The sequence below is a fragment of the Dasypus novemcinctus genome, chromosome 12 (genome assembly GCF_030445035.2).
Source record: "Dasypus novemcinctus isolate mDasNov1 chromosome 12, mDasNov1.1.hap2, whole genome shotgun sequence".
In the NCBI taxonomy this organism is placed as follows: Eukaryota; Metazoa; Chordata; class Mammalia; order Cingulata; family Dasypodidae; genus Dasypus; species Dasypus novemcinctus.
Genome location: NC_080684.1, coordinates 57,981,001 through 58,001,975, shown reverse-complemented (window position 1 = coordinate 58,001,975; position 20,975 = coordinate 57,981,001). Strand labels below are relative to the sequence as shown.

The window sequence follows — 20,975 nt, the reverse complement described above, 5'->3', positions numbered from 1 at the left end:
AAGTTTGCCTGTTGGCCCCTAATATCTGTTTTCTCCTCTTCTTTGATAATAAAACTTACAATTTTCAGCTGGACATTGCTTTTTCCCGACTTGCAGTGTTTTTCTTTTGCTTCTTGAAATGTTTCAATGTTCCTGCCTTACATATTCCTCAGGATGGGATTAATCCTGTATAAAGCAGAGGATACCTCGGTGCTCTCCTCTATGTAGATTAATCTTCTTTCTTAGTTGCTAAATTGTGTTCTTGTCTTTCTGTTGTTTTGTTTTTTTCTCAAAAAAGCATTATATTGAGCATTATATTGTTAATAAAGTTTCCATGGTTCATTTCATTTCTTTTGTTTTTCTCTCTCAGCCATTTTTTTATTTACAAAAATACAAATCAATTCTATAACATGAGAAAGGACTGTGTGTCAAAGCATAAACTCACAAATACAATGTATAATCTCAAACAGATATATGGCATTCAGATATTAAGCAAAAGAGAGTGCCATTTACATGCACAGTAGCTTGACATCTGTTGGATCTGGTTGTTTCCAAGTAGGTTTCTAAAGGTGGAAAAAAATGACTGGCTGTGAAGAGTACTGTGGCCACGTTAGATACTGGAATACATCTAAGGATCAGTGTGTGACCATGTGGACAAAAAAACTTAACAGTTGTCTATTTTTAAAAAGGTTTCTGTGCCTTGAGGCAGTTGTAAAAGAATCAAGCTGACTTTAGGCTAAGGACCATATTCTACCTATCTAAAAATATTAACTGATAGAGAAAATGTTCCAAATATGGCTATTCTGATTCATAAAGTTAAAAAAAGAACTTACAGAAAGGGTATAAATGCTTTTTTTGTGTGTGAATTTAATACAGGATAAGTGCCAGTCTTTAATTCCCAAGTACTGGGTTTATATTATTTTTGGTTTCTTCATGTTTGCCTTTTAAATTTCAAGATCTGTTGATTTTACTTTCAAAATAGATCACTTATTAAATTGCGAAAGGTATTGAATATATGCAGAAACACAAAAGGAGCATTTTGAAATTGCTTGAGATCAATACCCTTCTACTTTTTGGAATCAGTTTAGCTTAATGATTTAGTGCTGTTTTTGGATGGGAACGTGATGGGAAATGCCTACCATTGGATTTTTAAAAGTGTATAAGCAAGACTTATTCATTATGCTTGCATTGCGGGTGGATTCCAACATCATTGCACCGGCACATGTCAATTACTGTATGAACAGTCAAATAAATGTCAAAGCCAAAGCTTCTGTGATAAGAATTCAGTTCCCAAGAGAGGAGCGATAACTTAACAATGTAAAACTTTTATCTAGAGTTTATCAGCATTAAATTATTATTGGCGAAACAATACATGGAGGATTTACAGTAACACCTGGAGGAACCTTCTAATGTACATATAAGTAGAATTGTGGAAGGCTTTATATAACCTAATCATTTCATAGCCTTATTTATTTACTGTACCAAATGAAAACTGAATCTCCATTCTACTCCCCATTCTTTCTCTCTAGATAACAAAATCTATTTATTTTTCAAGGTAGAGTTTTAAGTGTCCATATTTCTTAAGCCACATTTAAGGAAATCGTTTACTTTTGGATGTTGTTTCTCTTTATCTTCTACATGAAACTCCAGAAGATTCAATATTGACATTCATCATCTAGTCCAATCCTTTATGTGTCCTTCAAAGCAGTCAACTTTGACGAACACCTGCTCTATTCTTGCCACACTGGATTTAGATGCCATTTGGATTGGGTTCAGAAGATGGGGAAGCATAGATGTTTCTTGATCTGAGTCTCTCAACAGTAGAGATGTAAAAGGGGGAGCAAGCCAAGGAGGTTGGCTGTAGCCTGCAGGGCCCTGCCCTCTCCCAGGGTGGTAGCATTAGCTGGACTTGGGGGCAGGTGAGGTATTCTGGAGAAGTTACTTGAACGTGTTATGACTGCTGTTTGATTTGAATAAATCTGAGTGGAAAGGAGCAGTGCCAGAAGCAGCAACCCCAGCCCAGGCCTGGCTTCCACCACTCTGCCCATGCCTGCTCTGTCGACACACCGAGTATCTTGCTGGATGCTGGGCATGTGGGGAACCTCTTGCTAGAGGCAGGCACAGGCAAGGACCACTTGTTTATTTCTGATCTGTGTGTATTCCAAGTCAGTACATTCTATCCTGGCCTAGAGAATCACCCAGTACTTGATTTCTTGTTGTGCACACAGTCATCCAGAGCATAATAATATTATGCTGGGGAGGAGGAGGGGAGAAGAAACAGTGGATTGAGCTGCCTATTAGATCTGGAAGTCTAACTCAATACAGTGATTTTTTAAAAAGTGTGCATGAATAGGTGTCTTATTGTTCAGAGCCAGAGAATTATATTTTCATATCAGCAGGCATTGCAATTCAGGAATGAGATTGGGAAATAAATATTGAATATTAAATGAATAGTAGCTCAGAGAGGTAACCATCCATCTATTCATTGCTTCTCCAAGAGAATCGCCATTTCTATTCAGTGAGTGGGAGTTTCTGCTTAACTTTTATGAATTTCCTATTATTTTCCTTGTTTCTATGCCAACTGGACAGAATAAATACTGGTTCACATTAATAAATAAGCAAACTGATTGTGAAGAGTATGGTGATGCAGTGGTAAGAACTTGGACTTTGGAGTCAGAAACACCTAGTTCCAAGTCCTGCTACACAACTCACAAGACACTTGACCTTGGGCAGTCTATTTGATATCCCTGAATCTTAATATCCACACTGATTAAATGGAAAATAGTGGTATCCACTCCCCAGTATTGTTGTATTAATTTGCCTTTACTTCAGGTGTCCAAGTTACTAAAGAGTATGGCTAATCCACAAAATGACTGACTATGTAGTACTCACTGATCATGTTGTGCTGGGGGCATAGTAAATGCTCACCAACTGCTTGTTGAATAAGAGAGTGGAAAATATGTGTACACATCTATATATTTTCTATTTACTTTCCCTTTGATTCCAGTTCCCATAGAACAGATGCAGTGGACTGCCATTGAATGCCTTCTTGGTGATGAAGATGGGGAAGTAGATGGAAGAATTCAGTGTGAGGTAGGACGTAGGGTATGTGTGCAAATGGAAAAATCCTCAGTCCATCAAAGTCTTCTGGTTTGCTTCGGTATTTTACTCGTGTAAGCAAATGCAAACAGAGGGCTCTGTTTGGGTTATAACTTTTTAAAGCAATCAGTCTATTTCAGGTATCAGGTGGTTTATAGTTTTGACATTGGCCCTTCCCTACTGCGATATAAACCCTTACCACTGCAGCATTATAGTGGTTAGATTTTCACTCATGATTCTAGGTCAGGGGAAATAACCAGAGGAATTAAATGGGAGTGACAGATTGTGTGTGAAGGTGGCTTCCTTCTTGGAAATAATCTGCCAATGATGAGCTGATGTTCCCCCTCGCATTTCACATTCACAGGAGAATTTGTGTGAATTGTTCCAGAATGCTACTTCACATAAACCTTGTGTGAGGGTGATTCCCTTGATTACACATCTGCTAAATTCAGCATCTTCAAACCTCAAGCTCTAGGTAATTAGGGTGTTTAAGCATACACATTTCATTTGGATACACATTGACTGGAATCCCTAGTAGTGTGCTAGCTCTACACCAACCAATTTTTCTTTAAAGGCTTTGCTTATATATGCAGACTTTTCCCTCTCCTTTGCCTCCATACTGTGTTCTGCTTCACCAGGAGAAATGATTCTTTGTACATGTCAGAATAAAAATTTAAGGAGCAATAATTTAATATTCAGCCACCTGCAACTTGGTCCCAAATACCGAAAGCATTCAGCACAAAGATTTTTAAGATTTAATTTATTTTTCCTTTTTTAACTTTAATTCAATAATCAAGCTCACTGAGATCAAATACCTTATCCTTTATGATACTCGGTCCCTTTGGATTCTCACTGCTTCAAGTTGGGCTCTCTCCCTTTTGATTTTACAGGATTTCTATTTCGTGGTATCTGCATCTAGGCTTAGAACTTAAAGTTCTGGTACATGAAATTACCATCCTACCTGAGCTGTGGCTGATCATGTGTCTAAGAAGGGAAATAGTATTTGCTCTGTTTCTCATGGCTTTCCTTGAATTATTTGATGATAGCTCATTGATTTGTCCTTATTTCCATGAAGAAACATTTACTAAATCTATCTGCACTGCTGTGGGCCCTCATGGCTAAATGTAAGGTGATTATTTTTCTTAACTTTAATTATTTCTCAGATTTAAAATGTAAGAAAGACTGAAGATGGAAAAGGTAAAATGATAAACTATTAATGAATCTCATTGAGTGAGGACCCCACAATGCATTTAAATGGGATGTAAACATATGTCTTGCAAACTGTACCAAGGACCCACCCAAAACCAGTTTGTACAAACACGGACATGACACCAGGTTGAGAAATCTTCTGAGAACACAAATCTGAGTTCAGAACTTGTCTGTGGGTCCATTCCATACTTAAGTGTGGGTCCTATACAGAAGCTGTAATATAGACCAAATGACTAGTTTCTCGAAAACATTGGGACACAGGCAACCGTGCTTGGGAGATGCTTCCTAATAGGGTATCGCAAAGGTGGAAAACGTGTTCTTCACTCCTCCAGAGACCACCATGCACGACCATGGCACTGTCACTTGTGGCAGTACCAGCTGGTGACTGCAGCACCTACAGAGTGGCAGCCACAACTAATGGAGTTGGCAATTGTGGGCCACCTCCTTTGATGGAGTTGGGGAGTGGAAGAAACTTTCTGGGGTCAGGGTGTGGCAGAGCCAGTGAATTTTGGATCTTTGTCATTAATGTGACTTTGGGATGGTGGTGCTTTCAGAAATTTAAGTTACATATAAAACTAGAAATTAGAAGGGGAGGAAAAAAGGAACATAAAAAATGATGAAAGAATAGAGAATGAAACTAGCTCCTCACCAGACCTTTCATTTTGGCCCAAATATTTTCAACTATCCACAAAACTGGATATTTCACAGGGACCTTGATTTCACCATGTCACAAACCAAATTCATAATTTCTCTTCTTTTCTCCCAGAAACCACAAGTTGTTCTTATTTTGTTATTTATTTCCATAAATAGGATATTTATTCTTTGAGATATGAGTTGAAAATGGCAGTTTTGATCCTATCCTTTTAAAAAAAATTCATTCCCAATATCCAGTCAGTTGATAAACCTTGTAAATGTTAGCTCTGAAATCTTATTTGCATTTATCTTTCTTTCCTATTCTATCACTGTGAAACTTAAGGTTGAGCCTTCATTTCCACTTGCTTGCACTATTGTAATTGGCTTCTATCTTCTGTCTCTTCTATCTACCTTGTATACCAATGCCAGCCTTCTTTCTATCTGATAACCCTATCTTGTCACTCTCCTGCTTGACACCTCTAGTGGTCAACATTTGGTGAATTCAACACAAACCCCTTACTCATCCCAAATCCACCAAAATAGGCTTCAAGGATGTATCTCTAACCACTCCCCTTACTGACACCTGTATTCCAGTCATACCCTGTACATACCCTAAGCTCTTCTCTTTCATTGCTACTTACCATCATTTCATCCATTCTTTTAACATCAACCTCAAATACTACCTCCCTTATGAAATCTTTTCTAACCCTGTAGCCTTAACCAGATATGAACCTTTTGAATCCCTACTCTACTCCTTTACATCAATATTATAGAAGGTGAGTCCCTAATAACAGTATTACTATTTGTGTGCTTGCCATTGCTAATAAGTTGTGCACCTCTGATGTGCCTGGTCCTATGCGTGGCACTTTGTTTACATTATCTCACTTAAATTTCGGGGTTTCACATCAACTCTATGAACACCATACAGTCTCCATTTTACAGTTAAGGAAATGCTGTTCCAATAACTTGCTCAGGGATAAGAGTTGGGTTCAAATCCAGATCCATTTTACACCAAAGCACATGCTTTCCCATATACTGCCTTTTTGTGGTCAAGGACTTTGTTTTACTTATTTATATAATAAGTACTATAATACTTATAATTTCAATGTTTTAGGCACTATAATACCTAAAACAGTGAAAGTGATCTGTACAAGGTAGTCTTGGAAAGATGCAGGCTGGGGGCTGCTAAGAAAGCTTGTACCAGGTGAATTCTAATGTTAAAGCCGAGATGGAGGAGCACTAAGCTAGGAAAAGGAGAGTCCAGGTCTTGGTGACATTACTTGAGTGTCTTTATCACCCCAGTTCTATTGGTGAATTGCTAGGCTACATGAGCCAATACAGTCGAGCATGAGTTGGACTTTGTTTAGTAATTAATTAAAAGTTACTAAAATGATGAAATAGGGGAATATTGCAGGCTTTGATTTCAGCAAGTTATTTGGCAAAATTTGTTAAAATAGTCTCCTGGACAAGATGGCGAATTGTGGGTTAATATATATTCAAATTATCTTTATGAAGATATATCAGTCTGGATAAAGTTCTCTATTGGTATTTCACAAGTTCTACCTGAGACTTAGAAGAAAACATAAATAAGCATTATTTATTTCCAAGATAATGGTCATATGTTGGATACCTGGATTCTAGATAGGCAGGAAGCATTGCATCCAGCCTGATAATGGATAATGCAAAGGAAAAAAACTGGGGCTGTCCAGGCCAGTGTTAGAAATCACAGAACAGGTGGCAGAGTCTATCTGAATCCAGAGAGGCAAGGTCACAGGCGGGTAGCCAAGACCAATAAATACTTGGAGGCAGCATTAGCGTTAAAACCACTCAAATGTAGGTTTAAGTCCTACCTTTGTCAATGAGTAACTGTGTGACTTAAGGAAAATTACTTTAATTCTCTGGACCTCAGTTTCTCCACTGTAAAAATGGAGATAATGATATCTACAATAGAGTTGTTTTGAGAAATAAATGGGGTAACTTATATGGAATCACAAGGCACATAGTAGACGCTCAATACAAATGATTAGCATTTTTTCTGACAGTTTTGTTCACATACCTTACAATCTGTTCCAAGTGTACAATCTTGGTATAATTAAAGAATTGTGCATTCATCACCACAATCAGAGAACATTCTCAATGCTCCAAAAAGAAAATTTCCATACCCTTTATACCCCCCTATTATTGACACTTAGCATTGGTATGGCACCTTGGTTAAAACTGATGAAGGAATATTACAATCTTATTTTTAACTATAGCCCATAGGTTGCATTAGTTGCTTTTCCTCCCATACACCACCCAAATATTAACCCCTTGTAATAGTGATACACATTTGTTGTAGTTCATGGAAGAAAATTCTTATATTTGTATACAATTAACTATAGTCATCCTCTACAATAGGCTTCACTATGTTATACAGTCTCATATTTTATCTCTTAGCTTTCCTTCTGGTGACATACATGACCTTAACATCCTCTTTCAAACACAGTCAGACCCATAAATTCAGCACTGCGAATTGCACTTACAATAATGTGCTGCCATCACCTCTATCCATTTCCAAACATTTACAATCAACCTTACTAAAAAGTCTACATACATTAATCATCAGCTCCCCTTTCTCTACACCCATTCTATCTCCTGGTAACCTATACTCCTGATTTTTAACTCGAAGAGATGCTCATTATAATTATTTCATGTATTAGTGAGTCCATACAATATTTGTCCTTTTTTATGATCAGTTTTTTTTTTACTATTTTATTTGTCCCCCCCCTCCCCCATTGGCTGCTCTGTGTCCATTTGCTGTATGTTCTTCTGCATTCACTTGAGTTATCAGGCAGCACTGGGAAACTGTGTCTCTTTTTTGTTGCATCATCTTGCTGCTTCAGCAATCCATGTGTGCGTGTGCGGCGCCCCTCCTGGGCAGGCTGTGCTTTTTCATGTGGGGCGCCTCTCCTTGCAGGGCACACTCCTTGCTCATGGGGCTCTCCTACGTGAGGGCACCCCTGTGTGGCACGGCCCTGCTTGCGCGCGGCAACACTGCATGTGGGCCAGCTCACCACATGGGTCAGGAGGCCCTGGGTATAGAACCCAGGACCCTCCATATGGTAGGTGGATGCTCTATCAGTTGAGCCATATCCACTCCCCTGTATGATCAGTTTTTAAGCATAGTATTTACTAGGCATTGCCTAATAATTTGCTGGGAACAAGGAAGGAAGACCAAGGCTCTGGGAAGCATGGAGCATTAATAGTTGTAGAGGAGACAAAAGTAATTCTGAAGAACACTGTCTTCCTCATCCAACAATGATTTATCCCCCTGGACATCTTAAGTGCTTTGCTTAGCACACTAAAAGAAGTAAGGAACCAAGGCAATAAGATCAAACTTAGGGATACCATGTAAAGTTTCACATTTAAAAAAATCATATAATTATAGTAAATTTGGAGGTTTAGTTCAATACTAGCTTAATAGAGTCCACAGAGTGTTGCAGTTCCTGAAAAGTTTGACAATCTTAGGACATTTTAAGAGAAGCAGAGGGAAGCGGACTTGGCCTAATGGATAGGGCGTCTGCCTACCACATGGGAGGTCCGCGGTTCAAACCCCAGGCCTCCTTGACCCATGTGGAGCTGGCCCATGTGCAGTGCTGATATGTGCAAGGAGTGCCCTGCCACGCAAGGGTGCCCCCGCATAGGGGAGCCCCACATGCAAGGAGTGTGCCCCATAAGGAGAGCTGCCCAGCGTGAAAGAAAGTTCAGCCTGCCCAAGAATGGCGTCTCACACATGGAGAGCTGACACAGCAAGATGACGCAACAAAAAGAAACATGGATTCCCATGCCGCTGACAACAGAAGGGGACAAGGAAGAACACACAGCAAATGGACACAGGGAACAGACAACTGGCGTGGGGGGGAGGAAGGGGAGAGAAACAACAACAAAAAAATCTTAAAAAAATAAGAGAAGCAGAGGGTGCATAGCTTTAGAATCATAAGGTAGTGTGCGAATTTGGCAAGTGAAATTTAGTTGAAAATATCTCAATCAATAGTACCTTTGCTGAAATAATGAGGTTGTTGAAATTGGTACATCCCAGCCACAGATTTTTGGCGCATTGGTTATTTTGGTTTTCAGCCAGTTAAACTTACCCTGCCTTGAATGTTATAGAGAAAAGTTGGAATAGCCTCAGTGTTAGATATTTGGATTCTTCATGGCTTTTAAACATGTAAATTTTCTTATTATATGGAAATGCAAGCTCATTATAGATTAATTAGAAAATACATACAAGCAAAAGAAGAACAAAAGGGACCCATGATCTTATCTGTCTAAAGCTCACCACTGATATTAGCTTGGTGTATATTATTCCAAGTCCTTCTCTCTGCATCACATTTCCATGACAAAGGAAGGGGCTGTGCGGAGAAAGATAGTGAGTGCTCCATTACCAAAAATTTTCAAGCAGAAGCATGAAAATCTGTCACAGTTTGTGTGGAAAGGATTATTTTATGGGAGGAAGGCTGAACTTGATGACGTCTAACTTTTTTATTTTTTTCAAACTTTAGGATACTTAGAAAGGAATACAGTGGATGCCATTAAAATGCGCACTTGCATGCTGTTCATTTAGACTAATCAGAAGGATTCAGCTGAAAAGAACTTCTGGAAATTCCAGCTCTGATTTGTAAGCCATTCTGATGTTTTCCAAAGTATTGGTTCCAATGCCTATATTTGATTTCTGTGCTTGAGTAAACCCACCCACATGCCAGACTGAACCCCAGTGTGTTTGACATTTTCCCTTTTGAACAGCATCCAGCATAATGTAGCTTACTGGAAAAATCTACACAGCATGACTCAGCCAGTCATGCAAGCATTTCTTGCTTTCGAATTCATTATTCTGTTCTCAAAATGAAAATGGACCACATTATTTAAGGATAAACATATCAGAAAGTGTTTCCAGTAATATCTTCTTATGTATAAGCTGCTGTATATTAAAAATTTTTGGCCAAGATCTTGCTTCCTACCTAAATGTTTCAGTAAATACAGTCTTATAAAAATAGAATTCAAATTTTCAAATTCTCCATCTGAAAATAGAAAATGAAGCCACACTTCCCAAGATAAGGAGCCATGCTTTCCTTTTCTTTAAGATGTCCCTAAATTATCAAAACAATGTCACCACACAGTACACATTTACTACTCTCTGAAAGAGACTATGTAAGGTAGAATTACTGCTTATGAAAAGTTACATAAACTGTATGGCCTAACAAGATCTGATTTCTTCTTCCTTTACTTTCCTTCATTTTCCTACAAATTTCAGGAAAAATCCCTCAAACAAGTACGTGTATTATCATTATTTATAACTTGAAATCAATTATTATTTTAAAGCTCTTGTATTTTGATTATGTTTTTAGAATTATGGAGTTTTATTGGCTGAACATGTACATTTAAGAAATTCTATAGGTAGAAGGGATTTGCGACTAGGTAAACACTTGTAGAAGCTATTTATTGCTCTAATAATGTTGGCATTATAAAAGAAATGAAAGATAGGAGTATAAAGCTTGAAATAGAAACTTAGAAAATAGGAATGGATAAAGTGATAAAGTGGACTGATTAACAGACTACAATTTCCCATTACAGATTATAAACGCCCAGGGTTTACTTGCATTGCCGTCATGGCAGGGGAAAATGGTGAGAGCAGGGCACAGATGGCTCTGCACGTGGAACAGGCACATGGACAGGCACCGGGACATGGCGAAGGCAAGAGTGGGGGTTCAAAGGCAAGAGAGTGAATTCAGGCCTTGTGCCTTAAATCAGGGAACTGTGAATTATTCCACCCCTTTGCTAATGGCAGGCGAGGAGTTCCAGCTGTTTGCTGTTTTGACTGATTACCCCATCGATCCCCAGGATGGGCCCAATTCCTTGGGGAATATTCGGGGCTTCTCCTGGGTTCTGGAGGAGATCTTGTTCTGAATGGCAGAATCTTGTGGGCGGGGGTCTTCCAGCAGCCTTCTTGGGGTTATTGATGTGCACGTGGACTTCTTGCCAGGTTCCAGATCCATCTGCTGACTCCCTATCTTACTAGCTAGCTTCATTATCAGCTCTATTTTACAAAGGAATAAAATGAAGTTCAGAAGTGTGAAGAGTCTCAAAGTTGTTGGCAGAGATGGGATTCTTAGTTTGCTCCACAGTAAAGTTTCTTTTCTTTCCACTATAGGATGTTGTCTCAGATATGGCCTAAGTAGAACCAGGACGAGAGAAAAATTAAGAAGGGAAAAGAATAAAGGAATAGAAATAAATATATAATTCATGACAGAAACAATAAAAGAAGTGAAGAGAACAGGCCAAATAGACCTGGGTTAGGGTGGTGAAAGTACTTCCTGTCTTGGTGAACAGTCAGGAGCTAGGCTCAAATGCTTCGTGTCCTATTTGAATGCTCTCTCTCTCTCTAACTCCTGTAAGCAGCTGCTTTCCACATTCAAGATTTCTAGAATACACTTTTCTCCAACAGGGTCTCCAATGCTGCTGATATATGGTGACTTTGTGAAAATAACATGGTATTTCAGTTGGCTGAATAAATGATGGAAAAAAAATGTTCCCTTTCTCCTCCTGCTGGCCAGCAAATCACAGCCTGAATTTCAGTTCTGACCTTCCCCTTGGAAAGGGCCTTCATGCAGAGCACACCCTGCACAGCTGCAGAGCCGTGACTCTGGAACTGTTCTTAGCCACCATTATTTTCATCCTGGTTCAAGTTACCATCATTTCTCCCTGAAGCTTTCTCTTACATTCTTCTGTCTCCACTCTTGCCCTGCTTCGGTGGTGTCTCCACACAGCAGCTAGAATCTGCTTTCTGAAATATAACTCTTTTTATATCACCCTACCAGCAACCTTGCAATATGTCCCTATTTTCCTCATTAGAGATTCAAACTCTCTGGGTATAGCAAATATGCCATCCTTTACCTGACCCCACCAGCCTTTTTCCTCTCCTCTCTTACTATTCCCCTCTTGCCTTCTACTCTCTTGTAGTTCTAACAAACCATAGTCCCTCATCTTTGCGATCTCTCTGTAGTGAATACCTTTCTACCCTTACCTTCAGCACCTTGATCTGGCTGGTTTTTAATGTCTTTCAGATCACAGCTCAGACATCCCTCCTGGAAGTCTTTCTGACCCCATATGCCTGAGCTAGGTGTCCCTCTGTGCTCATTGAGCACCTTTACTCATTTCGAACTTGGTACTTAAAACACTTGCGCTATAACCGCCTGCCTCAGCATCTGTATAGCCCACTCTGCATCTCAATGTTAGACCGTGTGCTTCTTCAGAGCAAGATGTCTTACTATTGTATCCCAGGAACATACCACAGTACCTGGCACATTGAACAGCTGCAAGTGTCAGCCAGTAACTCAATTTGTTATCAGGTGGATGCAAAGTCAGCTAGGTAACTGATGCAGAAGATGTGAAGATAGGTAGGAGAGAAGGATGGAAAGGTAGGAGAGAAGGATGGAAAGGCGACAATTTTCTGGAGGCAGAAAATTCTTGATCTATGGACTCGCCTCTCTCTCTCATTCTGGGATGGAATTGTAATCCAGACTATTTTTTAACACCTGCAAAGTAGGGCAAAGTCACTCTAAAGGAATGTCTTAATTAAGCAAGGAGAAAACCACTAGAAACATATCTGATGTTATTCCAAAAGGAATCTGCATTTGGGAAGTGAATGAAGTCTGAATCGATCTCTTACATGTTTCATAAAGCCATAAAATTAGGGAATATGGAAAGGGAAAGTCTCCAGGTGATGTAGTTGTTGATATTTAAAACAGAATTTTCAAACATTCCTTTTAGTGGAAGAATTATTGCCCACAGTGAGAGTACTGGGTCCCCATGGTTATTCATCTAGAGGCAGAGATACATCTTAAAATTTTTGTCTTAGGAATAAGAACCTATGTGGAAAGTGTCCATGAAAGTATTAACCTTCAAATCACCTATGATATCCTCCTCATCCCTGAACCCTCCAGGAGAATCCTGCTGCTCTCATCATGTTTAAAATCTTTAAAATTAGACAGGCTGTCTAATGAGAGAAATCAGCAACTCTGAAACTGAGCAAATGCAACGAACTTTGTCTCCACACTACAAAGAATACACCAACAATGTGACACATGAGATAATAGAAGGGTATTAGCACCTAATATGGTAGCACAGGAGAGAGCATTTTTTTTTAGGTCTTTATTTTTTCCTTCATATCTCATATTATAATTCATAGTTCTTTTTCTTTTTACTACATGTGTTTTCTCACTAGAATAAGGATTGACATACTTTTTCCATAAAGGACCAGATAGTAAATATTTTAAGAACATATGGTCTCTGTTGCAACTACTCAACATTGTCATTGTGGTGCAAAAGCTGCCATCGACAAAATATAAATGAATGAACATGGCTGCATTCCAATAAAGCTGAATTTATGAACACTGAAATTTGAATTTCATATCATTCTCATGTATCAGGAAATATTCTTCTATTGATTTTTTTTCAGCCATTTAAAAATGTAAAATCCATTCTTACCTTGCAGACTGTACAAAAACACTTGACAAGTCAGATTAGGCCTGTGTGCTGTAATTTTTTGAAAGAGAATGCAAACTGGGGAGTGATAGTACTGAATTTGAGCTTTAAGCCAGTGCATCTCAAACAGAAATGTGCACATGAATCATCTGGATTCTTTGTTAAAATGAGATTCTATTTGTGAGATTCTTTTCTAACCAGCTGCCAGATTGTATCACTGTTGCTGATCTGTGGACTACACCTTGAGAGGCAAAGCTTTCAAAGATCACACTGTTGGATTCTCCCATAGAAGAAAGCATGGAATGGAGAGACACTTGGTGGGGTGGGGTGGGGGGAAGAGTGTGGTAAAAATCAGTTAGGAGGCCTTTGTAGTGGGCCAAGAGTGAGCAAATGAGGGCCTAAATGATGAAAAGGACAGTGATGTTGGAAAGGAGCAGATGCTTATGGATGATTTTGGAAAGTGGATCCACCATACCTTGGTCGCAGAAAGGGAGGGAGAAGTTGAGGGTGACTCAAAGTTTTGTCAGATAGTGGTGCTTTTAGTAGAAATCCCAGTCATCAGTACAGAACTGGATACAGATTTATTGCTTAATAAATACTTATTGAATGCATGGAAAGGCAGGGCAAAAAGCAGGCTGGGATAGAAGAGGGGAAGATAATGAGCTTGTGTCAGTTTGAAATTATTTTATGAACCCTAAAAAGAAATATTATATTTTAAACTAATTCATTCCTGTGGGTGTGAGACCCATTTGACTGGATTACATCAGGGGCATGGTTCATGTTGAATCTCTGCCGTCTTGATGGGTCTGATATAAAAGGACAGACAGACTTACTCAGACAAACAAAGAAAAAGGAAGCCAGCGTATTGGGTTCTACAATGTGAGAGAAAGTATTGCAGGAAAGTAGAAGCACCCAAGAGGCTCAAAGAGGTTGGATCCACAGTTTGCTCATAGCTGAGCATCAAGAGACAGTAGATTTTGGAGGGGAAGACAAAGATCACCCACTATCTTGCTTCAACACATGGCAGCTGACTTGGGTGAGAAATCACCTCTTGTGGGGCCTTAACTTGGCCTTAGAACTGTAAGCTTTTACCTCAAATAAATACCCTTTATATAAGCCAGCATATTTTTGGTATTTTGCATCTGCAACCCATTGGCAAACTAAAACAGAAATTGGCACCAAAAGTGAGGTTGTGCTGCTGCAATTACCAAAAATGCTGGAATTATTTTATAAATGGGTAAAGGGGTATATATAAATTTTTTTTTTAGGAATTCTGAGATGCTTAATAGAAAAGACCTAAATTGCTTTGAAGAGACTGTTGGTAGGAATATGGGCCCTAAGTTATTTCCAGTGAGCCTTAGAAAGAAATGATGAAACTATTAGTGGAAACTGGAAGAAAGGTGATCTGTATTTTAAATGGTGGAGAACTTTGCAAAATTGACTCCTAATGTTAGATGGAAAGCAGAACTTGAAAATGACTAGCTTGGACATTTAGCTGAAGCTATTTCCAAAGTAAATGTGGAAAATGCAGCCTGGGTTCTCTTTGCGGCTTATAGCAAAATGCAAGAGGAATGAGATAAAATTAGAACTGAATTCCTGGGCACAAAGAAACCAGAGACTGGCTTCAGAAATTTCAAGCTTCCAGAAAAGAAGCCCCCAGAGAATAGTGGCCAATGTGAAGATTTAACCAAACTTGGAACTTGTAAGTCAAGATTGGAAATACGTTATCCAGGAAAGACTTGTGGAAAATCTTACTGTATGATGGCTTGGACCTCTGTTTCCTGCATGCTAAACCAACAAGCTTTTTGTGTGATCTGTATGAATGCAACTGCTGTCAACCTGGACTAAAAATGGCAGGGAAGGGAGATACTGAAGGGAAATGGCTTCAAGAGGAAAACCATGGAAGCTAAGGTCCAGAATAAGACATTTCCTTGGGTCAAGAGAGGGAGTTCACCCATGTGTATAGAGAGGGTGAGTTTGCCCTGGCATTAGAAGAGGGTGGACATTCCAGTCTACTGTTCAGGGAAAGTTTGGCCATCCCAGGCTACAGAGAGGGTGGAATATATTTCCAGTGGTTGGGGAGAGTTAGGGCACCACCCCACTGGTCTGGGGGATTAGGGAGATTGTTGCCACCACCTCACTGTACTAAAGGGTTGACTGTCCCCCAGAGATTGGGGAAAGGGTGGCCATCACCCCAGTGTTCTTGGAGGGTGAGGTCTGGAGCTTGGTTGCCACCCAGATGCTTGATGAGGGTGGAACCGGAAAATGGCCACTAGGCAAACCTGTGGAAAGGGTGGATTTCAATGAGGCCCTGAGCAGAAGAAGAAACCATCATTTTAAGGATAAGTGTCAGACTTTGAAATCCACTGGAGTATGCTCTGCAGGCTTTTAGAACTGTTGGGGACCTGTGAAGATGCTTCCCTCCCAAATTCTCCTTATGGTAATACAAATGTTTATCCTCCATATATTGGAAGTAGATAATGTTTTTTCTAAGTCTCACACATCTAGAACCAGAGGGAAACTTTGATGCAAGACAAACTGTATTCCTCTAGCTGAATTTGATGTGATTTTGTACTTAAGTTTTTTTGGAATATTTTAATGTCTTTTTGGGATTCAGAGAGTGGAGTATGGCAGATAGAAATTATTTTATGAATACCCAAAAGAGAAATATTATGTTTTAAACTAATCCATTCCTGTGGGTGTGAAACCCATGTGACTGGATTACATGAGTGGGGCATGGTTCATATTGAATCTCTGCCCTCTTGATGGGTCTGATATAAAAGGACAGATAGACTCACTCAGACAAACAAAGAAAAAGGAAGCCAGCATATTGGATTCTGCAATGTGAGAAAAAGTATTGCAGGAAAGCAGAAGCACCCAAAGGGCTCAAAGAGACTGGATCCACAGTGAAGATGAAGAGGAGACCAGCTTTGCTATATGCCTCTTAGCTAACAGCTGAACTTGGGAAAACAGTGGAAGAGCTGAGATTGATATGGAAGGCCTGAAAAGAGACAAGCCCTATGCCTGGTTGCTCACATCTGAGCTTCAAGGGATGGTAGATTTTGGAGGGGAAAGCAGGACCAGGCAGAGATCACTTGCCGTCTTGCTTCAACATATGGCAGCTGACTTGGGTGAGAAATCACCTTTTATGGTGCCTTGACTTGACTTTGGAATGGTAAGCTTTTACCAAATAAATACCCTTTATAAAAGCCAATACATTTCTGGTACTTTGCATCAGCAGCGCTTTTTGCAAACTAAAATGGTTCTCAATTTGGAGTAGTTTAGGTTTGATCAGCAGACACCAAGAGAAAACAGCAGAAGTAGTAAGAGTAATAAGAAGGAGTTTTTGAAGGCAGAATGCTATGTGACACGTGCTGGTCTGGGAAGAAGTTGTTCTCCATCAGTGGAAAGCTAAGAGACTTCAAAGGGAGTTGGGTGGTCATCCCAAGCGTTACACTTACGCATGTCTCAGCAGAATCCCATTGACTGCCATGATAAATATTGACTCAAATAGGGAGCTACTGATGGCTCTGGAGACGTCCAGATACTATAGGCAGGACTAACAGGAGTTTGGTGCCCTGCCAGTGGGCCCTACTTTGGAATTTATGCTCCTCAGTGTGACAGAGTTGGACTCAGTCATGGTTTATTCTGCCCCTTCTATTTGAACTTATAGTTAGTAATAGAGTTGATAGGTTTATGTCCAAGAGACTTAAATCTTTGGGCTTTCCATGTGCCAATCAGACCCTGAATCTCAACAGAGATGCAACACCTACTCTCCAGTTCATTGGACTCACCTAGGACAACTAACAAGGAAATGATGTTGGACAATGACCATCCCAAGGAGCAGAGAGGGTCTACAACTGCAAACAAGATAATTCCATCCATCTGCCCCATAGGATCTAAGTCTCCTCTCAATTAGAGGTGGAGTGGGCATCACCATCCCAGAATCCTCAGGATTGGGGAATGAATGATGGACTGTTATTCTACTATAGATTTATTGTTATTCAAGCAATGAAAGAGCTTTTATCATTTATGTGGAGGCAGGGGGCCTCTGGAGGTTCTGGAGGAGGGAGAGGGAAAAACAAGTGTAATATGGGGGCATTTTTGGGACTTTGGAGGTATCCTGAATGATGTTGCAATGACAGATACAGGCCATTATATATCTTGCCATAACTTACAAAATTGTGTGGGAGAGAGTTTAAACTATATGTAAATTATAATCCATACTTAGTGGCAATCTTCAATATGTGTTCATCAATTATAACAAATGCACCATACTAATAAAGGATGTTGTTAATGTGGAAAAGTGTGGGAGAGTAGGGAGTGGGACATTGGGAATCCCCTACATTTTTTATGTAACATTTATGTAATCTAAGTATCTTTTTTAAAAATAATAATCACCTTATAAATGTTCTTATGTAAATATTTAATTTTATTCTTATTTTACAATTTGGTTTTTATTTTAAAAAGCCATACATGGAACAGAACTGCTACCAACATTTTAAAACTCTGGCCTAAGAACCAATTTAGTGTGAAAATTATACCATAAGACATGTTTCAGGTTTTTTCCTCCCTTCTGTCTAAGTTAGTTTGGGATGCTGCTGAAGACACTAAAGACACTAAATATATTTCATATATGAAAGGGATTGAGCCTTTACCTGGTATCATTTAGCATTTTTTTCAGATTACACAGGTTTCCTTTCCTTGTTTTTAAAAACCCTTTTTAACCTATGCAAAAAAGATTTAGCTGAATTTTCTGGAGGTCTGGCATTGGCCATAAAAATATCTCAAATGTATCCAGTGATGTTTAATAAACATCCTCCTATGCCTCTTCCTGTCTCTAATCTCTCCCTCTATTAATCCATTTTACACAGTGACGCTCAATTAATATTTCTGAAGCATATCCCTGCTTCCATTACCTCCTTGTCCAACAATCTCAGTGGCTCTCTATGGTGGACAAATGAAGTTCAAACTTTTCAGATATTTTTCAGTGTACACCACCAGCCGATTTCCATATACATTTCCAAAAGATTTCCTCTTACTCACTTTCAGCCACCCCACCCAATGAACAAATCAAATTTAATGCTTCCTTGCACTTTCTTGCCTCTGGGCCTTTGCTCATGCTGGTCCATCCACCCTTCCACCCACCATTCGCCTCTGAACCCTGCAGTCCTTCACAGTCCAAGTCAAACTTCCCTTTCTCCAGGAAGCCTTCCCTGATTTCTAAGTTGGAAAGTGTATTCTTTTTTTTTTTTTTTTTTTGACTTTCCTAAGCTCTTTTCAATGCAGTAGGGTATAGCAGAAAAGGTGTGGATCTGTAGAATGTAAGTTCCAAGGGAGACTTTGTCCACTTCGTTCCCTACTGTGTCCCCACTGCCTCAATGAAACCCTGGGACATAAGTACTGAATAAGTTGTTTATTGAATTAATGAATGAGTGAACAAATGAAGCTGCATGTTTATTTAAATTCACTGGTTTGATCACAGGACATAAATTTACAAATGATGGGTGCTTCATATAAATTAGTTTCCTTTCCTTTTATTCTCCCTTTTATGGCAGCTATAAATTTCAAATATATTCATTTCTAGAGTGCCTAGAAGGTAGTGACAGAGGGAAGACGAGTAAATCGCCTAGCAACTGACAGGTACCAAGCTGGGCGCTTTGTATTTCACATCTAATTTTAATTCTCTACAAGAAATCTATAAGGTAGGTATTATTATTTACATTTTACTGATATAGCAGCTAAAGCTCAGAGTAGTGTGTCTAGGTTCACAGATCCAGTAAGTGTAGAAGCTGAGATTTTAAAGCCAAGCCTCTCTGACCTCCAAATACATGCCCTTTACCACTATATACCAGTGTGGGTTATTAGCTGGTAAATAACAAAACAGGATACAAAACTATGCCTCCCTGACTTGAAAAATCCACGTTCTTACCACTGCATCGTGATGTCTCTCAATACGCCACTGCATAGTGAGTACTTAAGGAATGTATTTTTAAGTAAACACATGAATTACAGTAAACATGAGCCACTCTTTCCTACTAGAGAATCATGAGGTTGGAATTGTGCCCATCAGCATTAAAGCACCAAATGCTTTCGCTTAAGAACAGGGTCAGCTGCAAAATGGAGTCAAGCCAAACTGACAAATCATCCTTCCTGCCATCACGGGAATCGAGAAGTTCTGCAACCAGCTCTGAAGGCTGCATTTTTAGTTTCAATGTCAGCCATTCGTTTTCGAGTCTCTTATTCTATAACTGAGACTTGGGAAAACAGCTGCTTTTGGCTAGTTGTCTTGAGCTATCATCACAGTGGATCCCAGCCATGATAATACCAGCTCCAATGTGCAGTTTGAAGTCAAAGGCCTGTCTGACCCATCTCTCCAGGCTATTCAGATGGTAAAATTAACCACGTTAGGTATAGAAAAACATTCGGACAAGAAACACCTGAGAAATTGAAGTTGTTCACCAGCTACTAATATGAGTTATCTCATTGTAATAGGCAAATGACAAAGTGATTCTGCCCTCAATATCTGCTAGAGTCTCAAAGCCTGGGTCCACTGAGTAAATGACTGACCTTGAGAAAGTTAAGATCACTGAGCCTCAGCTGTCAAATAGGGATAACAGTGAGTACTGTATCAGTCAGTTTGAAAGATTAAATAAGAGAATGCATATACAGCATTTAAAAGTTTTAATCAGTGAGACCACATTAAACTGATCTCACTACTTACAGCAACCTGGGCATTTCTCCTATGGAGACACTGACCTAAGAGTTGGGCCAACTGACTTGGAATTGACACTGATATTGAAAAGACCCCCATGTATATTTCATTTTCAGCACTGTATAGACTGCTAATATTCTGAGGGTCTCTCTCAGGTTTGTGTAGATATTCTCAGATAATTGAGAAAGACATCAGAGTCTCTCTCAAATATTTGCAACACATCAACTGCAAGTCACTATTGATTTTGAAAATGGGCCTGTATTATTGACTTGGATAGGGACAAATCTGGATTTACATCACTAATATAATAATAAAAACTACCTTTACCAGGCACTAGGGTAAGTACTTGGTATGTATTATCTCACTTAATTTTCACAACACTCTGTAGGGTAAGGATTGTCTTTTCTTGAAGATGCTCAATCTGGATTTAAATGAGTTTATATAATTTGTTGTCCAACATCATAGAAAGGGTTTTAGTTTTCCAGGGCTTCTATAAGAAATACCACAGACTTAAACAACATAAATTTATTGTCTTACTGTTTTGGAGGATAGAAGTCTAAAATCAAGGTGCCAGCAGGCAATACTTTCTCTGATGTTTGTAGCGTACTGGTGGTGGCTTGCCAACAATCCATAACTCAGTCTCTGCCTCCAGCACATGGCCATCTCTGTCCTACTACTCTGTACCTAAACCTCCTCTGTTTCTAAGGACTCCAGCCATATTCATTAAGGCCTCCCCTGATTCATTTTGGCCTCGTCTTCATAGGATCTCCAAAGATTCTATTTACAAATAAGTTCACATCCACAGAACCATGGAAGAGGA

General features: G+C 39.4%; 1 long non-coding RNA gene across 2 annotated transcripts in view; it reads left to right on the top strand.

Moving 5' to 3' along the window:
* The window catches only part of LOC139440164 (uncharacterized), a 192,237-nt gene that overhangs the window by 57,970 nt on the left and 113,292 nt on the right, over positions 1–20,975 (top strand). Inside the window, exons 2-3 of one of the 2 annotated variants that reach the window (XR_011650273.1) lie at positions 2,987–3,072; positions 9,462–9,577. This is a non-coding gene — a long non-coding RNA (uncharacterized lncRNA). The remainder of the gene's footprint in view (positions 1–2,986; positions 3,073–9,461; positions 9,578–20,975) is intronic. The other variant, XR_011650272.1, reaches the window with a different exon arrangement.